The following is a 23,050-nucleotide window of genomic DNA, read 5'->3' as shown; positions in this document are numbered from 1 at the left end:
CATTATAACAGTAGGGAGCATTATAAATACTGGGGGCACTGTGGGGGCATTTTAAATCCAGGAGACATTAGGCATTCTTATTACTACTGGGGACTCTATAGAAATGACTTATAGATCCTCCTTATTTCTACTAAGAGAACTTTTGTAATTTGTAAATATGATGTGTTAAATGGCTTCCCTGCTCCTCTGCTGGTCCTTTTCGTCGGTTGGTCTCAGCAGAGGAGCAGGCATCACAGTGAGTAGCACCAAACACTACACTTAGCCCCAGATCACCCCAATTAACCCTTTGATCACCCCTTCTTGCCCATGTCAATCACTAGTGAAAGTGAAAAAAGTGATCAGTGTAAACTGTCACTTTTTTTTTTCACTGGTATTGACTGTTAGGTTTTAGGGATAGTTTAGGCCCCTTGGTTAGGTAGTTTAGCGATCGTTTGGCGCCCAGCCCACCGCACCACAGTCACTTATTCGCTGATTAGCGTATCGAAGTGATCAAAACTGATCACAGTCAGATCTATAATAGTATTAGTGTCACCTTAGTTCGCCCTTCACCCAAAACGCAGTGTTTGCCCGATCAGGCCTGATCGGTCGCCCACACGTGCGTTCACCCACGCCCGCCCTGCCGCAGTGACCCAAAAGTTTTTTTTTTTGATCACTGCACAATCACTTTACAAGCGCTGCGGCGATAAAAAAAATCAGTTTTGATATTTTTTATCAACCGCAGCGGCCTCCGGTACTTCGCTAGCCTCCCATTTGTAAGACAGGCTTGCTTTTTTTCTTGGGTAGTCTCAGGGACTACCCCTAAATTTAGTAGCCCAAATGTCAAACAGGGGGTATTCTTCTGAAGAGGCCTACAGGCTTCTGACCCAGTCGGATGAGGAATAGGAACCCTCATCTGACGAATCTAGCGGGTCAGAATATGAACCTGTAGAAAGCAGTGGCAGTCTGACACAAAGTTCCGACGAGGAGGTTGAGGTCCCTGATACCACCAGGCGTACCCGGCCCCGTGTTGCTAGACCACAGGTTGCGCAGGATCCACTTCAAGGGCAGCAGAGTGGGGCTGGCGCTGTCGGATTACGTGGTGAGGCATACACCAGCAGCGCAGCCCTCCCTGGACCTAGTACCAGCACTGCCGTACAACATGGTGAAGTGGCGAGCACCAGAAGGGCAGTTGAAGCTAGTACGGTGGCACGTGCAGTAGTTACCCCGTCGCAGCCACCGCACAGCCAGCCGTAGACCGCCTAGAATCCCTGAGGTGCTGGCAAATCCTGATTGGCAGACCCCAACTTCAGCCGCACCATTAGTTCCTGTCATGGAACCATGAACCAGACGTACAACAAGAGATAAGTGGAAATAAGAAGGCTTTATTGAAAATCAAGCTGTAAGCAAAAGTCCAAACGGATGGCTAAACCGAAGCAGGGTCTTGCGTAGACAGAGGTCAGGAACCAGAAGGGTAGTCAGACGAAGCCTGGATCAGGAACCAGCAGGGTAGTCAGACGAAGCCAGGATCAGGAACCAACGGGGTAGTCAGACGAGGCCAGGATCAGGAACCAGAAGCAGCAGCAGTCTTAGAAGCATGTGAACACAGGAGGACCAAGCAAGGAACTGAAGCCACAGACCTCCTATATATATGAGCTAGGCATGCAGCTCCTCCCAGTGGGAAGGAGAAGCCGCAGGGTGGGAGGCTACAAGAAACCCAGAAACCAAGATGGCCGCCAGCACATGTCAAACGAAGGAGAACAGTAAGAAGGTAAGACCATGACAGTACCTCCCCCTCAAGGGCCCCTCCTCCGCGGAGTAAGGAACGGTTTCTGAGGGAAGCGTGCGTGGAAGGCTCGGAGCAAGGCAGGAGCATGGACATCTGCGGAGGGAACCCAGGAACGCTCCTCTGGACCATAACCACGCCAATGGACCAAAAACTGCAACCGACCGCGGACCAGGCGTGAGTCCAGGATATTGCTCACCTCATATTCCTCACGATTGCCCACTTGGACCGGACGGGGCCGAGGAACCGAGGAAGTGAAACGATTACACACCAATGGCTTCAACAGGGAGACATGAAACACGTTGGAGATCCGCATGCCAGGAGGAAGCGCAAGGGCATAGGCTACCGGGTTTACCCTGCGAAGCACTCGGAAGGGACCAACAAAGCGAGGCGCCAGCTTGGGAGTGGGCACTCGAAGGTTGAGGTTGCGGGTGGACAACCATACACGGTCTCCGACCTGGTAGGAAGGAGCGGGCGCTCATCTGCGATCAGCCTGGAGTCTCTGGCACTGCGCAGAGACCTCAAGGGACCTCTGGATCTGTACCCAAGAAGCACGTAGGACGGAAAGGTGATCCTCCACAGCCGGAATATCCTGGGGAGAGAATACCTCCGGTAACACGGCAGGTTGGAACCCATAATTGGCCATGAAGGGAGACGTCCCAGAGGAAGAGTTCACCGCCGTGTTCCTGGCAAACTCAGCCCAAGGCAGGAGGTCAACCCAATTGTCTTGGTGATCGGAGACATAGCAACGAAGGAATTGCTCCAAGGCCTGATTGGATCGTTCTGCGGCCCCGTTGGACTGAGGGTGGTAGGCCGAGGAGAAAGAGAGATGAATCCCCAACTGGGAGCAAAAGGCGCGCCAGAACCTGGACACAAACTGACTCCCCCGATCCGACACAATCTCCTTGGGCAAACCGTGCAACCGGAAGACCTCCCTGGCGAAAATCGTGGCCAACTCTTGTGCAGAGGGTAACTTCTTGAGAGGAACACAGTGGCACATTTTGGAAAACCGATCCACAATCATGAGAATGACCGTATGGCCTCGGGATGCAGGGAGGTCCACAATGAAATCCATCCCCAGGTGTGACCATGGGCGCTCCCCGGTGGCTATGGGTTGCAAAAGGCCCAACGGAAGGTGCCGAGGGGACTTACTCTGGGCACAAACGGAGCATGCCGCTACATATGCGGCGATGTCGGAACGTAGAGAAGGCCACCAGAACAGACGTGAAACAGCCCAGGACAGCTGATTCTTTCCAGGATGCCCCGCAGCCTGGGGAGAGGTCAGGCTGGTGCGAATGGCGGCAAGGATCTGATTCGGAGGTATGACCGAAGTCGGAATCGACTCCTCCCCGGACAGCTCGGAGTACTGCCGTGATAAGGCATCCGCTCTGATGTTCTTGGAACCGGGTAGGTAGGAGACCACGTAATTAAAACGTGACAAGAACAGAGCCCATCTGGCCTGACGTGGTGTCAATCTCTTGGCCTCAGAAAGGTAGGTCAGATTCTTGTGGTCCGTCAGGATGAGAACCGGAACCACCGAACCCTCGAGCAAGTGCCTCCATTCTTTAAGGGCCTGCACGATGGCCAATAACTCCCTGTCACCAATCTGATAGTTGCACTCCGCGGAAGACAGTTTCCGGGAGTAAAACCCACAAGGAAGCAGAGGACCCTCTGGTGTTCTACGCTGAGACAGAAGGGCGCCTACTCCCGTCTCAGACGCGTCCACCTCGAGGACAAAGGGCAACCCAGGGTTGGGATGTGACAGAATCGGAGCCGACACAAAGGCGGACTTTAGAGCCTCAAAAGCTCGGATGGCCTCGAGCGGCCAGACCTGGAAATTACTGCCCTTCCTGGTCAGATCCGTGAGAGGCTTGGCTAGCATGGAAAAGTCCCTGATAAACTTCCGATAATAATTGGCGAAGCCCAAAAAGCGCTGCAGGGCACGGAGACCACTGGGCTGGGGCCACTGTAAGACAGCCGAAACCTTCTCAGGATCCATGGAGAACCCCTCAGCGGAAATGATGTAACCTAAGAAGGTTACCTGGGATCGGTGAAATTCGCATTTCTCAAGCTTACCGAACAGCCTGTTCTCTCGTAACCGTTGCAACACTCGTCTGACATCCATAATGTGGGCCTCCATGGATTCAGAATATACCAAGATGTCATCCAAATAGACCACCACACACTGCTGCAACAGGTCACGGAAAACATCGTTGATGAATTCCTGGAAGACTGCGGGCGCATTGCACAACCCAAAGGGCATAACCAAGGATTCATAATGACCGGTCCTGGTGTTAAACACGGTCTTCCACTCATCGCCCGCCTTGATCCTTACCAGGTTATATGCCGCCCTCAGGTCGAGTTTGGTAAAGACCGTGGCCCCTTTGAGGCGATCGAACAGCTCGGAAATCAAGGGTATCGGGTAAGCGTTCTTGATCGTGATGCGATTGAGACCCCTGTAATCGATGCAAGGCCTCAACTCACCGCCCTTCTTTTTCACAAAGAAAAATCCAGCCCCTGCCGGTGACGAGGATTTGCGAATGTGTCCGCGTGAAAGCGCCTCCCTCACGTACTCCTCCATGGCCTCATTCTCCGCTACCGACAGTGGATAGACTTTGCCACGAGGAGGAACGGCACCAGATTGTAACTCTATGGCACAATCGTATGGGCGGTGCGGAGGTAGGGCAACCGCGCGCACCTTATCAAATACATCCCGGTACTCTTCGTATTCAGGAGGCAACAGAGAGTCCGAGGAAGTACACAGCAACTTGACAGGCCCATGGATGCAACTAGCCCCACACTGCGGTGACCACGAGAGGATCTCGGCCGATCTCCAATCGAAAGTCGGATTATGCTTCTGGAGCCAGGGGTACCCCAAGACCACCGAGTAGTGTGGAGACGAAATCACCTGGAGACAGACCGACTCTCTGTGAACGGCACCAATGGCTATCCCCACTGGAAGGGTCTCATGAGTCACGTGTGGCGGCAGAAGGGGTCTGCCGTCTATCGCCTCAAGAGCCAGTGGGGAACCTCGAGGCTGCAGAGGAATGGAATTGGCGGCAGCGAACACACTATCAATGAACAAACCACCAGCACCAGAGTCCACCAACGCCTGGGTCGTCACCGAGCCCCCGACCCAGGAGAGGACAACAGTGATCAGTGGTTTGTCAACACGGGAAACCGGGGAGGAGGAGACTCCACCCAAGATCTGCCCCCGACAGGATCTCAGGTGCGAGCGTTTCCCGGACGGTTCGGACATGCCAACCGAAAATGCCCACCGAGACCACAGTACATGCATCGGCCCTCGCGTCTCCGGAGTACCCTCTCCCCCTCGGACAGGCGAGCAAACCCCAGCTGCATGGGTTCACCCCCAGACAAGTCATCCCCAGGAGGCGTGGGAGGAGAGGGAGGCACGGGTGGGTTAGCAAACGTTGGCGCCAATCTGTTAGAAGACCTCCGCAGGCTCTCCTTAAAGGAAGGTCTCTCCCTGAGTCTGGTGTCAATCAAAATCAGGAAAGAAATAAGAGACTCGAGCTCCACTGGTAGGTCCTTAGCTGCAACCTCATCCTTCAAGGCATCCGAGAGACCATGAGAGAAAGCAGCGACCAGAGCCTCATTATTCCAGCCCACCTCTGCTGCCAGGGTACGAAACTCAATGGCGTATTCAGCTACGGATCGTGAACCCTGTCTGATGGACATAAGGAGCTTCGCAGCAGAGGCAGCACGAGCCGGCACATCGAATACCTTCCGAAGAGAAGCAACAAAACCGGAAAACTCGGCAACCACCGGATTGTTGTTCTCCCATAAAGGGCTGGCCCAGGCCAAGGCCTTGTCCGAGAGCAGCGAGATCAAGAAGCCCACCTTTGATCTCTCAGTAGGAAAGGCATGTGGCAGCAACTCGAAATAAATGCCCACCTGGTTAAGGAAACCTCGGCACTGAGTTGGCTCTCCCCCAAAGCGCTGTGGAAGGGGGGCAGAACTGGTCATACCCCGAGACACCGCAGGCGCAGCAACAGGTGTCGGGGTAGACTCTGGCGCAACAACCGGAGCGGCAGTAGGAGCGGGCCCAGGAGCGACAACCGACCCATCGGCAACGGAAGCGAAATGAGCCGTGCGTTCAAGCAGGGTTTGCAATGCCACAGCGAACCGACCCAACAGGTGATCCTGCTGATCAAGTCTGGCAACCAGCGTAGGTAGCGAGGATGGCCCTGTACCGTCAGAATTCATGGCTTGGTCCTAATGTCATGGAACCATGAACCAGACGTACAACAAGAGATAAGTGGAAATAAGAAGGCTTTATTGAAAATCAAGCTGTAAGCAAAAGTCCAAACGGATGGCTAAACCGAAGCAGGGTCTTGCGTAGACAGAGGTCAGGAACCAGAAGGGTAGTCAGACGAAGCCTGGATCAGGAACCAGCAGGGTAGTCAGACGAAGCCAGGATCAGGAACCAACGGGGTAGTCAGACGAGGCCAGGATCAGGAACCAGAAGCAGCAGCAGTCTTAGAAGCATGTGAACACAGGAGGACCAAGCAAGGAACTGAAGCCACAGACCTCCTATATATACACTACGTGCAGAATTATTAGGCAAATGAGTATTTTGACCACATCATCCTCTTTATACATGTTGTCTTACTCCAAGCTGTATAGGCTCGAAAGCCTACTACCAATTAAGCATATTAGGTGATGTGCATCTCTGTAATGAGAAGGGGTGTGGTCTAATGACATCAACACCCTATATCAGGTGTGCATAATTATTAGGCAACTTCCTTTCCTTTGGCAAAATGGGTCAAAAGAAGGACTTGACAGGCTCAGAAAAGTCAAAAATAGTGAGATATCTTGCAGAGGGATGCAGCACTCTTAAAATTGCAAAGCTTCTGAAGCGTGATCATCGAACAATCAAGCGTTTCATTCAAAATAGTCAACAGGGTCACAAGAAGCGTGTGGAAAAACCAAGGCGCAAAATAACTGCCCATGAACTGAGAAAAGTCAAGCGTGCAGCTGCCAAGATGCCACTTGCCACCAGTTTGGCCATATTTCAGAGCTGCAACATCACTGGAGTGCCCAAAAGCACAAGGTGTGCAATACTCAGAGACATGGCCAAGGTGAGAAAGGCTGAAAGACGACCACCACTGAACAAGACACACAAGCTGAAACGTCAAGACTGGGCCAAGAAATATCTCAAGACTGATTTTTCTAAGGTTTTATGGACTGATGAAATGAGAGTGAGTCTTGATGGGCCAGATGGCTGGATTGGTAAAGGGCAGAGAGCTCCAGTCCGACTCAGACGCCAGCAAGGTGGAGGTGGAGTACTGGTTTGGGCTGGTATCATCAAAGATGAGCTTGTGGGGCCTTTTTGGGTTGAGGATGGAGTCAAGCTCAACTCCAAGTCCTACTGCCAGTTTCTGGAAGACACCTTCTTCAAGCAGTGGTACAGGAAGAAGTCTGCAAGGTAAGAAAAATATGATTTTCATGCAGGACAATGCTCCATCACACGCGTCCAAGTACTCCACAATGTGGCTGGCAAGAAAGGGTATAAAAGAAGAAAATCTAATGACATGGCCTCCTTGTTCACCTGATCTGAACCCCATTGAGAACCTGTGGTCCATCATCAAATGTGAGATTTACAAGGAGGGAAAACAGTCCACCTCTCTGAACAGTGTCTGGGACGCTGTGGTTGCTGCTGCACGCAATGTTGATGGTGAACAGATCAAAACACTGACAGAATCCATGGATGGCAGGCTTTTGAGTGTCCTTGCAAAGAAAGGTGGCTATATTGGTCACTGATTTGTTTTTGTTTTGTTTTTGAATGTCAGAAATGTATATTTGTGAATGTTGAGATGTTATATTGGTTTCACTGGTAAAAATAAATAATTGAAATGGGTATATATTTGTTTTTTGTTAAGTTGCCTAATAATTATGTACAGTAATAGTCACCTGCACACACAGATATCCCCCTAAAATAGCTAAAACTAAAAACAAACTAAAAACTACTTCCAAAAATATTCAGCTTTGATATTAATGAGTTTTTTGGGTTCATTGAGAACATGGTTGTTGTTCAATAATAAAATTAATCCTCAAAAATACAACTTGCCTAATAATTCTGCACTCCCTGTATGAGCTAGGCATCCAGCTCCTCCCAGTGGGAAGGAGAAGCCGCAGTGTGGGAGGCTACAAGAAACCCAGAAACCAAGATGGCCGCCAGCACATGTCAAACGAAGGAGAACAGTAAGAAGGTAAGACCATGACAGTTCCCCCTTTCACCGCCCAGTCTGGAGTTCGGGTTGAGACAGCTCAGATCGGTTCGGCCCTGGGATTTTTTGAGCTGTTCTTGACTGCGGAGCTCTTGGACTTAGTTGTGGCAGAAACAAACCGGTATGCCACTCAATTTATATCCGCCAACCCGGGAAGCTTTTATGCCCAGCCTTTCCGGTGGAAACCAGTCCAAGTTTCTGAATTAATTTTTTTTCTGGGCCTTCTCCTCAACATGGGTCTAACCAAAAAGCATGAATTGCGGTCATATTGGTCCACGAACCCAATTCATCACATGCCCATGTTCTCTGCTGCCATGTCCAGGGCACGATTTGAGGCCATCCTGCGTTTCCTGCACTTTAGTGACCACCACCTCCTGTCACAGAGGCCACCCGGCTTTTGACCGGCTCCACAAAATTCGGCCCCTCATAGACCACTTCAACCAGAAATTTGCAGATTTGTATACCCCTGAGCAAAACATCTGCGTAGACGAGTCCCTAATACATTTCACCGGGCGCCTTGGCTTCAAACAATACATCCCAAGAAAGCGTGCCCGGTATGGGGTCAAATTGTATAAGCTCTGTGAAAGGGCCACAGGCTATACCCACAAATTTTGGATCTATGAGGGAAAAGATCAGACTTTGGAGCCGGTCGGTTGCCCTGACTACCTGGGGAGCAGTGGGAAGACAGTCTGGGACTTGGTGTCACCCTTATTTGGCAAGTGGTACCATCTTTATGTGGACAATTTCTACACAAGTGTGGCCCTCTTCAGGCATTTGTTTCTAAAACAGATTGGCTGCTGTGGCACCGCGCGAACTAGTCGCGCGGGCTTCCCCCAACGGCTCGTTACCACCCGTCTTGCAAGGGGGGAGAGGGGTGCCTTGTGTAACGAAGAACTGCTCGCGGTGAAATGGAGAGACAAGCGTGACGTTTACATGCTCTCCTCCATTCACGTAGACACGACAATCCAAATTGAGCGAGCAACCAGAGTCATTGAAAAGCCCCTCTGTGTCCACGACTATAATTTGCTCATGGGAGGGGTGGACTTCAATGACCAGATGTTGTCTCCGTATTTAGTTTCCCGACGCACCAGACGCTGGAATAAGAAGGTGTCTGTATATTTAATTCAATTGGCTCTGTATAATAGTTTTGTTCTCTACAGTAAGGCTGGGAGAACAGGATCCTTCCTCAAATTTCAGGAAGAGATCATCGAGAACCTCCTGTATCCAGGAGGTTCCGTGGCCCCATCCACCAGTGTAGTTAGCCGTATACACGAGCGACTTTTCCCCAGTGTCGTTCCTGGTACCTCAACCCAACCGTCAACCCGAAAAAGATGTCGTGTCTGTAGCAGGAGTGGAATAAGGCGATACACCCGCTATTTCTGTCCTGACTGCCCTGACCACCCTGCCCTATGCTTTGGAGAGTGTTTCCGGAAGTACCACACACAGGTACACTTAGCATAGGGATTGCATCTCAGAGGACAGGCACACAGGGCTATTAGGGCCCATTCACACACAGCTGCTGCAAACCTCTCCTTTCACCTGGGACAAAGTGCATAACGCACTTCTCCACATCTTTGGGCGATTTGCGCTTTGCACATTGTCCCATGGGGAAGGAGAGGTTTGTCCTATAAAGGTAAAAAAAAAAAAAAAAAACACCAGTAAGCAAAAAAGTTAACGTTCAGTTTCAAAAGTTAAATAAAGTTTATATGTTCTGTTCTAAAGTTATTATAAAGTTAATAAAATTTATTGTGTTGCGGCCTGTTTTTTTTTTTTTTTTACCTTCCAGGTGGACCAACCGATCGACTAGCTGCAGCACTGATGTGCATTCTGACAGAAGCATTGCGCTGCTGTCAGATTACACACAAGTCAGTGTATGCGGCGCTGCAAGACGAGATTTCTCCTCTGCAGTAAAAGATACGTTTGCCGAGGCATATGAGCTGAGGAGGTGGTGGTGTTCATATGCTTTGGCAAACACTTTGTATATATATAAAATAAAATAAAAAATCCCGGCAATGATTTATTCATCCACATCGATTGATGTGAATGGAGAAATCTGGTTTGCCAGGGCATGCGAGCTAAGTGGGTATGGATGTTGGGCGGAGCTCCTATGTCCTGGCAGACGCCTTTCCCCTCGTTTTTTATTTTGGCAGAGATTTTTTCATCCACATTGATCGATGCGAATGAAGAAATCTGTGCCATTCATTTTTTTCTTTCAGCCCAAAGGCTGAATGGAAAAAAAGAAAATCTCATTACCTGTATGCGCAATATAAGGAGAATAGCAGAAACTCCTAATGCTGGCCATACATGTAATGATTGCGGAGACCCTCAAATGCCAGGGCAGTACAAACACCTCACAAATGACCCCATTTTGGAAAGAAGACACCCCAAGGTATTTGCTGAGGGGCATATTGAGTCCATGAAAGATTGAAATTTTTGTCCCAAGTTAGCGGAAAGTGAGACTTTGTGAGAAAAAATAAAAATTAAAAATAAATCAACTTGCGCTAACTTATGCCCAAAAAAAAATTCTATGAACTCGCCAGGCCCCTCATTGAATACCTTGGGGTGTCTTCTTTCCAAAATGGGGTCACATGTGGGGTATTTATACTGCCCTGGCTTTTTAGGGGCCCTAAAGCGTGAGAAGAAGTCTGGGATCCAAATGTCTAAAAATGCCCTCCTAAAAGAAATTTGGGCACCTTTGCGCATCTAGGCTGCAAAAAAGTGTCACACATGTGGTATCGCCGTACTCAGGAGAAGTTGGGGAATGTGTTTTGGGGTGTCATTTTACATATACCCATGCTGGGTGAGATAAATATCTCGGTCAAATGCCAACTTTGTATAAAAAAAATGGGAAAAGTTGTCTTTTGCCGAGATATTTATCTCACCCAGCATGGGTATATGTAAAATGACACCCTAAAACACATTCCCCAACTTCTCTTGAGTACGGCGATACCACATGTGTGACACTTTTTGCCGCCTAGGTGGGCAAATGGGCTCACATTCCAAAGAGCACCTTTTGGATTTCACCGGCCATTTTTTACAGATTTTGATTTCAAACTACTTTGCATGCATTTGGGCCCCTAAAATGCCAGGGCAGTATAACTACCCCACAAGTGACCCCATTTTGGAAAGAAGACACCCCAAGGTATTTCATGATGGGCATGGTGAGTTCATGGAAGTTTTTATTTTTTGTCACAAGTCACAAGTTAGTGGAATTTGAGACTTTGTAAGGAAAAAATAAAAAATAAAATCATCATTTTCCGCTAAGTTGTGACAAAAAAGAAAAAGTTCTATGAACTCACTATGCCCATCAGCGAATACCTTGCGGTCATTTGTGGGGGTTTTCCACTGTCTGGGAATTGTAGAACCTCAGGAAACATGACAGGTCCTCAGAAAGTCAGAGCTGCTTCAAAAAGCGGAAATTCACATTTTTGTACCATAGTTTGTAAATGCTATAACTTTTACCCAAACCATTTTTTTTTTTTTTTACCCAAACATTTTTTTTTTTATCAAAGACATGTAGAACAATAAAGTTAGTGAAAAATTTATATATGGATGTCGTTTTTTTAAAAAAAAAATGTCAACTGAAAGTGAAAAATGTCATTTTTTTGCAACAATTTTGTTACATTTCGATTAATAACAAAAAAAGTAAAAATGTCAGCAGCAATGAAATACCACCAAATGAAAGCTCTATAAGTGAGAAGAAAAGGAGGTAAAATTCATTTGGGTGGTAAGTTGCATGACCGAGCAATAAACGGTGAAAGTAGTGTAGTGCAGAAGTGTAAAAAGTGGCCTGGTCATTAAGGGTGTTTCAGCTAGGGGGGGTTGAAGTGGTTAAAGTGGTTGTCTCACTTTAGCAAATAGTATTTATTATGTAGAGAAAGTTAATACAAACCACTTACTAATGTATTGTGATTATCCATATTGCCTCGTTTGCTGGCTGGATTCATTTATCCAAACACATTATGCACTGCTCATTTCCACGGTAACAACCACCATGCACTCCATCAGTGGTGGTCGTGCTTTCATGCAAAAAAAAAAAAAAAAAACAGCGCCAACCTCTCTGGTGGCCGAGACCATGGGAGCGCACATAGGCTGCTTTTTCCTATAGTGTGCAAGCACGACCAACGCTCCTGGATTACAGGGTGGTCGTAACTATTCAAATGAGCAGTGTATAATGTGATGGAAAAATGAATTAGGCCAACAAAGGAGGCAAAAAATTTGCTTTGTGACAAATTACTTAGTCACGAAGCGCATTTCTTTGTAAGTAGTGGGTGCAATGAAGGGGAACAGTGAATGTGCTGCCCCCATCGTTAAACCCCTTAGATGCCGCATTCATCACTGATCACAGCATCTTTAATTTGAAGGCCTTTACAGGATTTTAATTGTACTTACCTTAACCATTTGAGCACAAAGAAGCCGCCGCAGTCATCTTGCTTGAAGTTCCAGCTCAAAATCTTGTGCGCGGTGACGTAAGACGCCACCATGCCTGCCAGCGTAATGAAGATGGCCACGGCAGCCTCTTCATACTCAAATTAATGAGGTGAGTATGATCTTTTTTATTTTTACCGCCATTTCAGAGAAAATGTATTAGTTACCACGAATCACGAGGAAGTTAAGCTTTGTGGCAAATCAAATTTTTCCTGAAAGTTGAATCGAAGTCCACTTCGGATACTTCAATTTGCTCAACACAAATTGCAACACTATACATGTCTAGAGGACTAAAGGCTCTGCACGATTAGACTGCAGGATTTTCATAGAAACTCTCATTTCCGATAACTGGTCCAGCTAATCGAACAGCCGACTCTGCCCTTACGTCTCAACTTCTTTCATACAATTTCCAAATACATAAACTATACTACAAATCTTGCTAGAAAACTTTTCTGGCAACACAGCAACTTTTAATTTATTCTACATTTCACAGTATTACTGCAGAAAGCGTGTTTGTATATGCATTATTCAACAGCAAGCTCTTGCTTTGTCTGCCTGTCTCTTTCAGGAGTTTTCTGCTTTGGTGAATGGAGATGCTGCCCCTGGAGCATTTTATATAAATGCATAAACAGAAAGTGATTTTGAAATGCAAAATAGGAAGATGAAATGATGTGAGACAAAAGATGAAACATGACAAGGTAGAATAGAGGAAGCTGTGATATAGGTGTCAGAACAATGCAATGTAATCAAGAAAACACAAAGTCTAAAAGTGACTAGCGCAGACTAGGAGACTACTGCTTATACTAACAGGAAAACAACACTCAAAAGTTATAGATCCTCCTGCTTTTGAGTATCTTGGAGAGAAAAACAAGAGCCAGGGAGCAGATTTAATCAATTCGGATTGTTAGTACAATTATATGGCGTTAGAGAAGCATGGCTAATTTCTTCCAGAAATAATGAGACACTTGACCATGAGTTGTGTCTGGAATTGCAACAAAGCACCACAGAGGTACATTGGTCAGAGCTCTGCAATTCCTCACACAAGCTTTAGAGAAATATGACACCAAAAGTGTACACAGGATTTTGTATTTGAAGGACTGCCCTAAAAAAGGCTCTCAGAGGCTACTTTTGTGTAATGTACCTGCTGTCCCCTGCTTCCCCCAGGCTCTAGCTGCTCTCCTGTCCTGTGCCCCCATCTGTTATCTGTTCTCCTGTCCTCTCCAGATGTCTTCTGCTGTTCTCTGCTTTGACTGGATAGGCAGCTTGCTACTGAGAAGGTGTGTATACTTGTGTCACAGTATATATACAGTAATGTGAAAAAGTTTTAGGTGTTAAAAAATACTGCAAAGTTAAAATGCTTTAAAAATATGTGTTAATAGTTTAGATTTATTTCATTTTTTGCAGCAGGACAACAGTGAGATGTGGCTCCTTTCACTCCCAGGAAAGTTCTCAGTTCCCAAATACACAGAGACTCCACTGTCAGAGAGGAGAAAACCACACCCAGCTGAGACTGCTGGCAGGGTTTAATATAGGCCAGTAAAGACCCCGCCTGGAACGTGGGGAGAAGTCACCCACCCAGCACTTTGGCTGCTAGCAGTAAGACCCAGCCGGAGCGGCTTTACAGCCATACTAACAGCAAACAGTGTCAGTCAGCACTAGCTGCCGCTGACACTCGAAACTACCGACTCTTACCTCACTGAGGCCAGAAACCTCGGTGACACATGCCTTCCGTCAATGACAGACCCTTGCGCCTTCCTACAATATATAAATATATATACATACATGTCACCATACTGTACATACATGCTATATATGCGCTCATTGACAAAAAAATAACACACCAAGAAGGAGCTGTTGGATGATTTCGGTGACTACACAAACAATCATATTACTCGCTCGTTCGCTTGTTAGCGATAATCTAGAAGATGCTCGGACAGTGTAGAGGAGCCTTTACACTTAAATTTCTGCTAAGGATTGACTTGAATCTGCACAAAGATTAGCTGCAAGAATGAACATCCTCATTAATCTCTGTGCTGATTTTTACAGCATGTCTGTGAATGTGGTTGCTGAAATCTTTTAACTTCAATGGAGGCAGTTTGACCGTGGATTTCCCATCAACTTTTTAATGTGTGATCTTAGCTGTACAAACTAGTCCTTTCCAAGAACCTCTTCTATTACCCCAAATCATTGACTACAAACAGAATGATGTTACAGCTGTGTCCTTTAGGTAGGTGGCAACTTCACAGGGAAAAGATAAAACTAGTCTATCCAACTATCTGTCTTTGTATGTAGCTGTTCTTTCCCAAGAGAAGATTTGTATTGCAATCACACACCGTAGCATTAGTTGGCTTTCTATTTTACTGTAGCTAAAAAGAATATACAGTGGTGCTTGAAAGTTTGAGAACCCCTTTCGAATTTTCTATATTTTCACATAAATTTTACCTAAAACTACATTATATTTTCGCATCTCCTAAAAGTAGATAAAGATAATTACTGTATATCAAACAAATGAGTCAAAAATATTAGACCTGGTCATTTATTGAGGAAAATCATTGAATATCACATGTCTGTGAGTGGCAAAATGATGTGAACCTTTGCTTTCAGTATCTGGTGTGACCCTCTTGTGCAGCAATACTTTACTAAACGTTTCCGTAATTGTTGATTAGTTCTGCACATCAGCTTGGAGGAAGCCTATTCTTCTGTACAAAACAGCATTATGTATTGTTGTGGTGGGTTTTATCCTATGAACTGCTCATTGCAGGTCCTTCTGCTACATTTCTATTGGATTAAGCTCAGGACTTTGACTTGGTGATTCAAAACCTTTAACTTTATTCTTTATTAACCATGCACTGGTAGAAGAAATTGTGTGTTGGGCAGCAATGATCTTTTTGGAGCACTGGCTTTTTCCTTGCAATCCTGTCATGCACACAATTATTGTTCAGTGTCCTCCTGATGGTGAACTCATGAACATTAGCTAATGTGAGAAAGGCCTTTAGTTCCTTAGAGGTTACCTTGGGTTCCTTTGTGACCTCACTCTTGGTGTTGCCTTTGTTGGTTGACCACTTTGGGGGAAGCTAATAATGGCCTTGAATTTTCTCCATTTGTACACTGACTGTGGGGTCCAAAATTTTTAGAGTAATTTCTAACCTGTTCCAGCCTGATGAGTATTAACAACTCTTCTTCTAACATCCCCAGAAATCTCATTTGTTCATTTTATGATACACTTCCACAAACATGTATTGTGCTTTAACCCCTCACTGACCATCCCGAACATTCTTTAAGCAGGCAAGAAAGGACAATACTGTTTTGAACAAACACTGTTCAGGGGCTGCGTGGCTGCAGAAGAGGGACACTTCTGAGGACTATAGCTTAGACGGTGATTGCACTACAGCCACGATTTTGGTCTTGTTTTAAACCAACCTAAGCTTTAAAACAATACCAAGATCGCAGCACTTGTCAAAATACATGACAAATTAGAGCCCTTAGAAATGGGGCCCAGTAAAAGCTGCTATATCTACTGTTTTCACTCCTGACTAGTGTTGAGCTCAAATATTCGAATATCGAATATTAATCGCGAATATCGCAACTTCGTAAATTCGTGAATATTACGAATATAGTGCTCTATATTCGCTATATCGAATACTCGTAATTTTTTAACATCTGAAAACATGATTCCTCCCTGCTTCTTTCTTGTGGGTCAATAAGTCATTGGCCCACAAGCAACTTAAGCAGGGAGGAATCATGTTTTCATATGGAAAATAAAATGACCAATATTCTAAAAAACAAATATATAGCAATATAGTGACTTGTCAAGGAACCATGAACCAGACGTACAACAAGAGATACGTGGAAATAAGAAGGCTTTATTGCAAATCAAGCTGTAAGCAAAAGTCCAAACGGATGGCTAAACCGGAGCAGGGTCTTGCGAAGCCAGAGGTCAGGAGCCAGAAGGGTAGTCAGACGAAGCCAGGATCAGGAACCAGAAGGGTAGTCAGACGAAGCCAGGATCAGGAACCAGCGGGGTAGTCAGACGAGGCCAGGATCAGGAACCAGAAGCAGCAGCAGTCTTAGAAGCATGTGCACACAGGAGGACCAAGCAAGGAACTGAAGCCACAGACCTCCTATATATATATGAGCTAGGCATCCAGCTCCTCCCAGTGGGAAGGAGAAGCCGCAGGGTGGGAGGCTACAAGAAACCCAGAAACCAAGTAGGCCGCCAGCACATGTCAAACGAAGGAGAACAGCAAGAAGGTAAGACCATGACAGTACCTCCCCCTCAAGGGCCCCTCCTCCGCGGAGTAAGGAACGGTTTCTGAGGGAAGCGTGCGTGGAAGGCTCGGAGCAAGGCAGGAGCATGGACATCTGCGGAGGGAACCCAGGAACGCTCCTCTGGACCATAACCACGCCAATGGACCAAAAACTGCAACCGACCGCGGACCAGGCGTGAGTCCAGGATATTGCTCACCTCATACTCCTCACGATTGCCCACTTGGACCGGACGAGGCCGAGGAACCGAGGAAGTGAAACGATTACACACCAATGGCTTCAACAGGGAGACATGAAACACGTTGGAGATCCGCATGCCAGGAGGAAGCGCAAGGGCATAGGCTACCGGGTTTACCCTGCGAAGCACTCGGAAGGGACCAACAAAGCGAGGCGCCAGCTTGGGAGTGGGCACTCGAAGGTTGAGGTTGCGGGTGGACAACCATACACGGTCTCCGACCTGGTAGGAAGGAGCGGGCGCTCGTCTGCGATCAGCCTGGAGTCTCTGGCGCTGCGCAGAGACCTCAAGGGACCTCTGGATCTGTACCCAAGAAGCACGTAGGACGGAAAGGTGATCCTCCACAGCCGGAATATCCTGGGGAGAGAATACCTCCGGTAACACGGCAGGTTGGAACCCATAATTGGCCATGAAGGGAGACGTCCCAGAGGAAGAGTTCACCGCCGTGTTCCTGGCAAACTCAGCCCAAGGCAGGAGGTCAACCCAATTGTCTTGGTGATCGGAGACATAGCAACGAAGGAATTGCTCCAAGGCCTGATTGGATCGTTCTGCGGCCCCGTTGGACTGATGGTGGTAGGCCGAGGAGAAAGAGAGATGAATCCCCAACTGGGAGCAAAAGGCGCGCCAGAACCTGGACACAAACTGACTCCCCCGATCCGACACAATCTCCTTGGGCAAACCGTGCAACCGGAAGACCTCCCTGGCGAAAATCGTGGCCAACTCTTGTGCAGAGGGTAACTTCTTGAGAGGAACACAGTGGCACATTTTGGAAAACCGATCCACAATCATGAGAATGACCGTATGGCCTCGGGATGCAGGGAGGTCCACAATGAAATCCATCCCCAGGTGTGACCATGGGCGCTCCCCGGTGGCTATGGGTTGCAAAAGGCCCAACGGAAGGTGCCGAGGGGACTTACTCTGGGCACAAACGGAGCATGCCGCTACATATGCGGCGATGTCAGAACGTAGAGAAGGCCACCAGAACAGACGTGAAACAGCCCAGGACAGCTGATTCTTTCCAGGATGCCCCGCGGCCTTGGAGTTATGGTAGGTTCGCAACAACCGAGTGCGCAACTCCTCAGGCACAAAACATCTGCCGTTGGGTCTCCCAGAGGGAGCACCAGATTGAGGCGCCAAAATCTGCTCACCCAGGGGAGAGGTCAGGCTGGTGCGAATGGCGGCCAGGATCTGATTCGGAGGTATGACCGAAGTCGGAATCGACTCCTCCCCGGACAGCTCGGAGTACTGCCGTGATAAGGCATCCGCTCTGATGTTCTTGGAACTGGGTAGGTAGGAGACCACGTAATTAAAACGTGACAAGAACAGAGCCCATCTGGCCTGACGTGGTGTCAATCTCTTGGCCTCAGAAAGGTAGGTCAGATTCTTGTGGTCCGTCAGGATGAGAACCGGAACCACCGAACCCTTGAGCAAGTGCCTCCATTCTTTAAGGGCCTGCACGATGGCCAATAACTCCCTGTCACCAATCTGATAGTTGCACTCCGCGGAAGACAGTTTCCGGGAGTAAAACCCACAAGGAAGCAGAGGACCCTCTGGTGTTCTACGCTGAGACAGAAGGGCGCCTACTCCCGTCTCAGACGCGTCCACCTCGAGGACAAAGGGCAACCCAGGGTTGGGATGCGACAGAATCGGAGCCGACACAAAGGCGGACTTTAGAGCCTCAAAAGCTCGGATGGCCTCGAGCGGCCAGACCTGGAAATTACTGCCCTTCCTGGTCAGATCCGTGAGAGGCTTGGCTAGCATAGAAAAGTCCCTGATGAACTTCTGATAATAATTGGCGAAGCCCAAAAAGCGCTGCAGGGCACGAAGACCACTGGGCTGGGGCCACTGTAAGACAGCCGAAACCTTCTCAGGATCCATGGAGAACCCCTCAGCGGAAATGATGTAACCTAAGAAGGTTATCTGGGATCGGTGAAATTCGCATTTCTCAAGCTTACCGAACAGCCTGTTCTCTCGTAACCGTTGCAACACTCGTCTGACATCCATAATGTGGGCCTCCATGGATTCAGAATATACCAAGATGTCATCCAAATAGACCACCACACACTGCTGCAACAGGTCACGGAAAACATCGTTGATGAATTCCTGGAAGACTGCGGGCGCATTGCACAACCCAAAGGGCATAACCAAGGATTCATAATGACCGGTCCTGGTGTTAAACGCGGTCTTCCACTCATCGCCCGCCTTGATCCTTACCAGGTTATATGCCGCCCTCAGGTCGAGTTTGGTAAAGACCGTGGCCCCTTTGAGGCGATCGAACAGCTCGGAAATCAAGGGTATCGGGTAAGCGTTCTTGATCGTGATGCGATTGAGACCCCTGTAATCGATGCAAGGCCTCAACTCACCGCCCTTCTTTTTCACAAAGAAAAATCCAGCCCCTGCCGGGGACGAGGATTTGCGGATGTGTCCGCGTGAAAGCGCCTCCCTCACGTACTCCTCCATGGCCTCATTCTCCGCTACCGACAGTGGATAGACCTTGCCACGAGGAGGAACGGCACCAGATTGTAACTCTATGGCACAATCGTATGGGCGGTGCGGAGGTAGGGCAACCGCGCGCACCTTATCGAATACATCCCGGTACTCTTCGTATTCAGGAGGCAACAGAGAGTCCGAGGAAGTACACAGCAATTTGACAGGCCCATGGATGCAACTAGCCCCACACTGCGGTGACCACGAGAGGATCTCGGCCGATCTCCAATCGAAAGTCGGATTATGCTTCTGGAGCCAGGGGTACCCCAAGACCACCGAGTAGTGTGGAGACGAAATAACCTGGAGACAGACCGACTCTCTGTGAACGGCACCAATGGCTATCCCCACTGGAAGGGTCTCATGAGTCACGTGTGGCGGCAGAAGGGGTCTGCCGTCTATCGCCTCAAGAGCCAGTGGGGAACCTCGAGGCTGCAGAGGAATGGAATTGGCGGCAGCGAACACACTATCAATGAACAAACCACCAGCACCAGAGTCCACCAACGCCTGGGTCGTCACCGAGCCCCCGACCCAGGAGAGGACAACAGTGATCAGTGGTTTGTCAACACGGGAAACCGGGGAGGAGGAGACTCCACCCAAGATCTGCCCCCGACAGGATCTCAGGTGCGAGCGTTTCCCGGACGGTTCGGACATGCCAACCGAAAATGCCCACCGAGACCACAGTACATGCATCGGCCCTCGCGTCTCCGGAGTACCCTCTCCCCCTCGGACAGGCGAGCAAACCCCAGCTGCATGGATTCACCCCCAGACAAGTCATCCCCAGGAGGCGTGGGAGGAGAGGGAGGCACGGGTGGGACAGCAAACGTAGGCGCCAATCTGTTAGAAGACCTCCGCAGGCTCTCCTTAAAGGAAGGTCTCTCCCTGAGTCTGGTGTCAATCAAAATCAGGAAAGAAATAAGAGACTCGAGCTCCACTGGTAGGTCCTTAGCTGCAACCTCATCCTTCAAGGCATCCGAGAGACCATGAGAGAAAGCAGCGACCAGAGCCTCATTATTCCAGCCCACCTCTGCTGCCAGGGTACGAAACTCAATGGCGTATTCAGCTACGGATCGTGAACCCTGTCTGATGGACATAAGGAGCTTCGCAGCAGAGGCAGCACGAGCCGGCACATCGAATACCTTCCGAAGAGAAGCAACAAAACCGGAAAACTCGGCAACCACCGGATTGTTGTTCTCCCATAAAGGGCTGGCCCAGGCCAAGGCCTTGTCCGAGAGCAGCGAGATCAAGAAGCCCACCTTTGATCTCTCAGTAGGAAAGGCATGTGGCAGCAACTCGAAATAAATGCCCACCTGGTTAAGGAAACCTCGGCACTGAGTTGGCTCTCCCCCAAAGCGCTGTGGAAGGGGGGCAGAACCGGTCATACCCCGAGACACCGCAGGCGCAGCAACAGGTGTCGGGGTAGACTCTGGCGCAACAACCGGAGCGGCAGTAGGAGCGGGCCCAGGAGCGACAACCGACCCATCGGCAACGGAAGCGAAATGAGCCGTGCGTTCAAGCAGGGTTTGCAACGCCACAGCGAATCGACCCAACAGGTGATCCTGCTGATCAAGTCTGGCAACCAGCGTAGGTAGCGAGGATGGCCCTGTACCGTCAGAATTCATGGCTTGGTCCTAATGTCAAGGAACCATGAACCAGACGTACAACAAGAGATACGTGGAAATAAGAAGGCTTTATTGAAAATCAAGCTGTAAGCAAAAGTCCAAACGGATGGCTAAACCGGAGCAGGGTCTTGCGAAGCCAGAGGTCAGGAGCCAGAAGGGTAGTCAGACGAAGCCAGGATCAGGAACCAGAAGGGTAGTCAGACGAAGCCAGGATCAGGAACCAGCGGGGTAGTCAGACGAGGCCAGGATCAGGAACCAGAAGCAGCAGCAGTCTTAGAAGCATGTGCACACAGGAGGACCAAGCAAGGAACTGAAGCCACAGACCTCCTATATATATGAGCTAGGCATACAGATCCTCCCAGTGGGAAGGAGAAGCCGCAGGGTGGGAGGCTACAAGAAACCCAGACACCAAGATGGCCGCCAGCACATGTCAAACGAAGGAGAACAGCAAGAAGGTAAGACCCTGACATGACTATATTCGTTATTTAGAATTTTCGCATTATTTTTTCCTATCTGGGTTAGAAAATACCATCGGATCTGAGTTTTCCCTGAGATCGTGAAAACTCAGATCCGATTGTATATTCTAACCCACAGGCGTTCCCATGGTGACGGGGACGCTTGTCGGGGAGCAGTATGCCGAAGTGGAATAACAGTACACATTGGAAAATAAAAAAGGCGAATATTCTAAATAACGAATATATTCGCTATATTGCTATAACTTCGTCTTTTAGAATATTAAGAATATTCTAAAAGACGAAGTTATAGCAATATCGAGAATATTCGTAAAATACACATATTAGCCTAGCTATAGCCATAGGAAAGTTGCCTTATACAGTTAAAAGAAAATTCGCAATACCCGAATAATTAAATTGCATATTATTCGCGATAAATAGAATAATGACGAATATTCGATTTCAACGAATATAAGACGAATATTCAATCGAATATTCGTGAAATCGAATATGGCACCTCCCGCTCATCACTACTCCTGACCTGATTTCTAAAGGCTGTATCTCTCTGTGGACCTCAGCTAGCATAGAAATATTGACCTTGTTTAGAAATTATAAAATGTCACGGTGAAAGCCTTTTTGAACAGAATAAAATCTTGTTTTTGTGTTGCCATTTTCTGAAAGCCATAGTTTGTTTTGTTTTTTTGGGCTGATTGTCTTAGGTAGGGTCTGATTTTTTGCAGGATGAGATGACGGTTTGATTGGTACCATTTTAGGGTACATAAGACTTTTTGATTGCTTGGTATTACACTTTTTGTAAAGCAAGGTGACCAGAAAACGGCATTGTTTTCATTTTTTTATTTTTTTACGGCGTTCATCTGATGGGGTGGATAATGTGATATTTTTTTAGAGCCGGTCGATACGAACGTGGCAATACCCAATATGTCTACTTTTCTTTTTTCCCTTTTTTTTTTTACAATCTTTTAACTTTATTTTGGGAAAAGGACACTTTTTAACTTGAAAATTTTTCATTTTTTTGTAAAACTTTATTTTTATTACATCTTTAACTTTATTTTTTGTCCCACTTTGGGACTTGAACTTTTGGGGGTCTGATCCTCTTTACAATGCATTACAGTACTTCTGAATTGTAATGCTTTGGCTGTAAGTGTATTACCAGTGTACACTTACAGGTGAAACTCAGAAAATTAGAATATTGTGCAAAGTTCATTTATTTCAGTAATGCAACTTAAAAGGTGAAACTAACATATGAGAGACTCATTACATGCAAAGCGAGATATTTCAAGCCTTTATTTGTTATAATTTGGATGATTATGGCTTACAGCTTATGAAACCCCAAAGTCACAATTTTAAGGTCCCCTTTGCTCAGGGGGTATGGACTAATTTGCTGACTAGAGTGTGACCCTTTAAGCCTAGAATATTAAACCTTTTCACAAAATTCTAATTTTAAGCTGCATTAATGCAATTCCTTTTAATTTGCATTACTGAAATAAATAAACTTTTGCACGATATTCTAATTTTTCGAGTTTCACCTG

The sequence above is a fragment of the Bufo gargarizans genome, chromosome 1, assembly GCF_014858855.1.
Source record: "Bufo gargarizans isolate SCDJY-AF-19 chromosome 1, ASM1485885v1, whole genome shotgun sequence".
NCBI lineage: Eukaryota > Metazoa > Chordata > Amphibia > Anura > Bufonidae > Bufo > Bufo gargarizans.
The sequence above is the reverse complement of the archived record's forward strand: the minus strand, read 5'-3'. Positions refer to the sequence as shown.